This window comes from Myotis brandtii, unplaced genomic scaffold (genome assembly GCF_000412655.1).
Source record: "Myotis brandtii unplaced genomic scaffold, ASM41265v1 scaffold1297, whole genome shotgun sequence".
NCBI classification, from domain to species: domain Eukaryota; kingdom Metazoa; phylum Chordata; class Mammalia; order Chiroptera; family Vespertilionidae; genus Myotis; species Myotis brandtii.
Genome location: NW_005354584.1, coordinates 245,346 through 252,078, shown reverse-complemented (window position 1 = coordinate 252,078; position 6,733 = coordinate 245,346). Strand labels below are relative to the sequence as shown.

At 43.9% G+C, this 6,733-nt stretch overlaps 1 long non-coding RNA gene across 2 annotated transcripts in view; it reads left to right on the top strand.

The window, feature by feature from the left end:
* Positions 1-541, top strand: part of LOC106724995 — a 5,806-nt gene extending 5,265 nt beyond the window's left edge. For both annotated transcript variants that reach the window (XR_001360827.1, XR_001360828.1), the window contains one exon: positions 518-541. This is a non-coding gene — a long non-coding RNA (uncharacterized LOC106724995). The remainder of the gene's footprint in view (positions 1-517) is intronic.
* Positions 542-6,733: the final 6,192 nt, after the last annotated feature.

Below are 6,733 nucleotides of genomic sequence, written 5' to 3'. Positions count from 1 at the left end.
TGTGGCACTAAATAGAGCTTGGAAAAGATGCTTGTTTACTGTATTAGCGCTGAAACAAGAAGGCAGCACAACCTCAGCTGGGAATGTGCATATTAGATGACAGATGATTGGTGTTATCATGGAGGCACCATGAATATTGATTTGGGGTTACAAATAAATTTTAATGAGTAGGTGAATTACAAATAATGAGGATTGACTTTTTTTTTCTTTTTTGATCCTCACCTGAGGATACATTTTTTCATTCTAGGGAGAGAGGTGGGGAAATACCAGTTGGTTGCCTTCTATGTGTGCCCTTACTGAGAATGGAACCCGCGCCCCTTTGGTGCATGGGACAACACAACCAACTGACCCACACCGGCCAGGGCAAGAATTGACTGTATTTTTAAGACCTAAGAGTTATATGTATATATTAGTTATATATATGTAAAACTTACATTGTGTTAAATTCTACTCTCAAAGATCATAGCAATGACACAGAAACCAAATGTTTAATCATTATTTTTTCTTTGATTTGCAGAGTCCAACCTCAGATGAAGCAGGAGAAAAAGAAGCCAAGTCTGATTAATGTCATGTACCATGTCTTATCCGTGGTCCCTGTCTCCCTTCTTGTACAATCCAGAGGAATATTTTTATCAACTATTTTGTAAATGCAAGTTTTTTAGTAGCACTAGAAACATTTTTAAGAAGGAGGGAATTCCACCTCATCCCATTTTTTAAAAAGAGTAAATGCTTTTTTTTTTTAAAGAGGTGAAATCATTTGCTGGTTGTTTATTTTTTGGTACAACCAGAAAATAGTGGGATATTGAATATGGGAGACTTTGATTGTCTTGGGTGTCAGCTGAACATTCCATAGATGGGGGTAGTTTTTATATCCTATAATACAAAGCATACTAAATGGCAATTTGGAGTTAGTCGTGCGTTTGCTATGTCTTGAACATTTTAAATTACTTATAGTCACATGTTTTTGGTACAATTGTTTCCTAAAGAAAACCACTCCTTGATCGTGGCTCTCCCTGTCAGAATTTTGTGCATCTGGAACATCTTTGTTGTGGTAGTCCAGTTTTCCTAGTAACTTTGTCAATGTGCTGTGAAAGATTGAAAATTTGATTATGTAGTATATATGCTATTAAATTGTGAATTAGTGGGACTTTGATGTAACAGCGTATCAACATTTGAAGATATTGGTACTTGATACTCTATGAAGGAAAGTTAGCCTCTAAATTTTGAGCTGGAAAGTCACTGGAATAACTGTTTAGAAAAGAATCACAACTACATGACTACATTTTTGGTACGTATGTTAAGAATTGTGTACAAATTGAAATGTCTGTGTACTGATCCTCAAAACAATAAAATCTCAATTATGAAAGAATTATTTGAGGCACATGGATTAAGTTCTGGCTTAAATTTTATTTAAACAAGTTCCATGTACTTCCAAAATTTTATTTTACTGTAAATGACTTGGATGTGAGGGCACTCGGATGTGTGGGCGATCTGGCTGCGACATTTCTCACCCCGTTGATCACAAGGGTTATAAATTACTTGAACACATCTACATTGTACTTTTTTGTTAATCCTTACCCGAAGATATTTTTCCATTGATTTTTATTTTTAAGGGAGGGGAGAGACAGAAACATCAATTGATTACCTCCTACGTGCGCCCTGGCAGGGCCCAGGAATCTAACCTATAACCTAGGTGGTACCTACCCTGAGGGCTGGTGCTTTATCCCCTAAGCCAAACCAGTTAGGGCTACATTGTACTTTAAAAATGTGTGACTGCATTGGTTCAATAATGGAGAAATAGTCTAATGTCCTCTGAAGCAAAATAAGTATTCACAGGTAGTAAGCTTGTAAGTACTGACTAGGCTAGAACTAGGCCCGGTGTGATTTGTATTTGCGTATTTTTTTTAAAATACTGATTTTTTACAGAGAGGAAGGGATAGGGATAGAGAGTTAGAAACATCAATGATCGAGAAACATGGATCAGCTGCCTCCTCACCCCCTACTGGGGATTGAGCCGCTACCAAGGTACATGCCCTTAACCGGAATCGAACCTGGGACCCTTCAGTCCGCAGGCCGACGCTCTATCCACTGAGCCAAACCGGCTAGGGCTATTTGCGTATTTTTGAAATTTGCTTTCTTGTATATTGGACTTAGAATTTTGCCATCAAAATAGTCTTTAGAGGTGGTTGGTGTTGGGCACTAGTGCTGATTTGACAAATGCAAAAACGGGGCCCAGAGAAGGCACTTGCCAAGGTTACCGCTAAAGAGGGGGCCTTGGAGCAAAGTTGAGATTCCCTACACTTGGTGTTATTTTGCCTGTAGACTGATGGGTAGGAGGCAAGAATGCTTTAAAAACGGATTCCTAGGGGATCACATCTCTGCAAGGACTGCGCACAAATGACCATTTGACCAGAGTTCACAGGGAGTGGTGAGGTATGACATCTTAAAAGTGTGAGACTACAGGAAAGCAGATGCAAAAGGAGGGCTTTGGCAACCCTGGGGCATGGGAAAGGATCCCAAGCAGGTTACCCAATATGTAAATTAAGTGAAGCATTCTCACACTTGAGCAATTTTTTGTGTGTGCCAGGATTTCTCTAGCTCCTATTTGTACCAGTTAAAGGGATACCTAAAAACAAACTGAATTTTAAACCATCCAGCAGTGTGCATTTGTACTATCCAACTTCCTCAGCCCTAGAAATGGTGATAAATTGTACCGTCAAAGTTTCTCAATTGTTCTCATCACTACTAACATTTTTCTTTAAAAATAATAAGGGTTTATTTTTTTTATAGATTGATACCTAAAGATTGTCTTCTCTACAGAAAATTGTAATGGAAGTAATTCCAGATGCTGCTTGCCTTAAGCATTATCCTTTTGTGATAAAATGAACCCTCAATCCTTTGTTCTCAAAGGAAAACAATATATATATTTTTTTCACTGCTCTACTTTGAGATGGAATGTTGGATCAGTAGTTACAAAGAAAATCTCTTGCCCTTTCAAATTGTTTTTTGTTGTTTTTGAGAGAAAAAAATACACTTTGATTTGTTGTTCCACTTAGCTATGCATTCATTGGTTGATTTTTGTATGTGCCCTGACTAGGTATCAGACCTGCAACCTTGGTGTATCAGGTTGATGCTCTAATCAACCGAACAACCCAGCCAGGGCTCAACAGCTAGTTTTGAACAAAGAACTGAGTTATAAGAAAGAATGACGACATCAATTCAGACATCCTAAAAGGACAAGGAAGATAACTTTTTAATAACGATGCAAACAAGTCAATCTAATTTGTTAACTAGAAAAACCAGTTAACAAGCACCTTTCTGGGCTTGTCAGGTGGAATTTGACCTTTCCCATGAGGATTAATCAGAGGTCTAAAGCACAGAACCAAGTGCCTAGTACTCATGGAGGCCTAAGGGAAAAGATTTGATTGTAGAAGTCCATGTTCAGAAGTGTGTAAAAGTGTGTGGAAGTGGGGACAGAAATTAGGGGGTTTGGGCAGGTACAGGGGGGAGAAATGTGTATGTGTCTGTAATTAAAGCACAAAAGCAACTCCTTGGGAAAAATCAGTGCAGACAAGCTAAGAATACCCTTAATTCACTTACTAGACAACTAAAACGCATTTTTCTCAGATCCTTTTCTAGCCTATGTAAATTTACCAAGTTGGTGTTATACCTCCTATTTCGTAATCTCATACTTCTATGTTAGCATAATTCTATAGCATTTGTAAGTGCTGTATAGCATTTTTTTATTTGTATAATATATTTTATTGATTTCACAGGGAAAGGGAGAGGGGGAGAGAGAGAGAGAGAGAGAGAGAGAAACATCCATGATGAAACTCATTGATCAGCTGCCTCCTGCATGGCCCCTACTGGGGATTGAGCCCACAACCCAGGCGTGTGCCCTTGACCAGAATTAAACCGAAGCCCTTAAGTCCACAGGCCGAGGCTCTATTCACTGAGCCAAACTGGTCAAGAGCTCTGGCGAGATTTTCAAAATGCACGTCCACAGGCCAAGGCTCTATCCACTGAGCCAAACTGGTCAAGAGCTCTGGCAAGATTTTCAAAATGCACTCGCCCACTTGATCCCGCTCTCTCCTCCACACCAGCCTCCTCTCTCGCCAGGTCTGGCTCATTTTGGGCCAGTGACCCTCCGCCTCAGCTCCAGCGTGGCCTCTCTCCAGACCCCTGGGTCCCCGATTAGATGTCTAGGGGCACCTCAGAAGGCCACGTGCTACTGAGATCCTGCCCCCCCCCCAAAACCTGCTCCTCCCACACTCCGTGCGCTCCGAGGAGGGGCAGGCAGCTCCGTGCTCCAGCGACACAAGCCACCCCCCACTCCCCGCCATGTCATCTGCAGTATTCTCACCCGCAGTATTCTCACCCCACATCCCCTCTGACAAGTGACGGAGCTCCGACTCAGAGTGAACTCAGAACCCAAGCCCTTGCAGCTCCTGTATGGACTGTGGGATTTCATCATCGCAACAGCTCACACGTGTCCTCCCTCCACAGCTGGAGCAAGGGCGGAGCCTGCCATGCCAGCTTCCTGGCCCTGAGGGTCAGCTTGTGCTCGAAGGGAGACTGTTCCCCCGTCAGCCTGTCTTGCTGCCTTGTCTGCCTCAGACACGGTGACCGGGAAGGACTTTTCAAGGTGATGTGTCCCAAGTGGGGCCTCTGAATGGTCTGTGTGGGGATGGGGAGCCCAGAGAACCTGCGGGCCTCGCCCCCACGCTCGCCAGGCTCCCCGGGCTGGGCTTGGTTAAGTACTGGCTGGGTGATGGGGTGATTGAGTAATTCCGCTGAGGAGCCTCTGGGAGCCGCCAGGTGCCTGCCCTCGGGGTGTTCGCAGAAGCAGCTGGGCTGGAGCCTCTGCTCCTGCCCAGGGATGAAGCTGGCAGCCTGGGCTCCTCGCCGGCCCCCCATGGCCAGGCCCCCACCCCTGCCGCCAGTTGTCATGACAGGGGCACAGCGCCCGCCCTGCCTCGCCTGAGCTCAATCCCTGATGGTCGTGACGCCGTTGCCCCATTTTGCTTCCATTAAAAATGTCTGTGTATTTCCAACCCTCAGCCACCGGCTTCCGCCAGCGGAGGCAGCCTGCGCCCTGGGCGAGGTCACCCCAAGGAGACCAGGGGCCTGTGGCTGCGACAAAGGTGGTTGTGAGCACAGGGGCTGAGGTTGGGGCCACACGAAGGCTCCAGGGTCTTCACGGCCTGGCAGGCCGCCCACCGGACCCCGCTCAGAGGAGAGGGACGCCGGCCTGGGCGGGGAGGGGCCCGGGTGCCGAGACGGTGCCCCTAGGATCGCCCTGGCTCAGCCTGACTCGCTCCCGCTGGCATCGGCCAAGCCCCCTGGGCCACCGCTCAGCCACCAAACGGGAGCAGTAAGCCGGCCTCAGCGGGTCTCCTGTGCTGTGCGCCTCCTCCTCATCGCTGTATAGCATTTTATGTTGAGAACATGGTTTTGTCAGACTTAGAGATTTTCCCCTTTGAAACAAGCATGATGAAATGAAAATATGGGTAATTTCTATTAATCTTTACAGATACATCCTAAAGGTATATATCTGCCTGTCACAATCCACAGTTGTTCCATGAGTTTGCAGTAAAAATACTTAATTGCAAAACAGCTAAAAGTTTCAAAACATTAGGCTTTGAATAGGTAAGAAAGAGTCTTAAATAGATGATGGGAAGCAGCTCAGTAACAAGTCGGTTTACGTTACAGCAATAATATGTAATATTTTGTTTAAAAAAAAAAACACAGGACCTGAGCCCAGCCGCATGGCTCAGTGGTTGAGCATTGAACCAGAAGGTCACCGTTCAATTCCTGGTCAGGGCACATGCCCGGGTTGTGGACTTGATCCCCAGTGTGGGGTGTGCAGGAGGCAGACGATCAATGATCCTCTCTCATCACTGATGTTTCTATCTCTCCCTCTCCCTTCCTTTCTAAAATCCATAAAAATATATTTTTAAAAAACACATGAAAAATAAATATAAAGTCAAGCCATTTAATCCCAAAAGTTAAAAGTAGTTATTTTAGACATGGTGAATTTCCTTCATATATGAGTTTTTCTTTATTTGTAAAATGTGTAAATATTTGCTTAATAGTTCACCATGTGACTATGCCATAATTTGGCCATTACAGTTAGATGTGTGCGGGTTTTTTAATTAGGAATAATTTTACCCATAGTCAAAGGCAGTACAGTATATTGATCCCCATGTACAGTCACTCCCAACAGCCATCAAACCATTGTCCAGATTATTTTGAAGCAAATAAAGATTAACATTTTTAAAATCATATATATATATGAAATTAAAAGTGATCAAAATGCACATAAAGCACATTTAAATTTTACACATTTTGTCAGGATTGGATGCAAGTTCAATTTAACAAGTTTTCTTTTAATCCAGTGTGGCTAGTTTCATCTTTAGAATCAACATACATCTTTCCAGAAGCTAATTCGACATGGATTAAAACCAAGTAAGTAAGTGGGTGTTTTGAAATCTTGAGGGCATGGAAATGTAAGGTGATGTGATTAAATGATAGAAAAACATTGGGAGAAGGGAAGCCACAGCCCAGAGATGCAAGAAGGACTCTTAGGGTGGTGCCGGTGCAGGTCACTGGCATGCCTTCTTGGTTGGATATGAATGTGAGCCCCCGGGGGAAGGGAGGGAAGATGGGTACTAGGGCTTACCTGAAGCGATAATTCCTTTCTCAGAGGGTCTGAGAATCTGCAGTGCCGGGC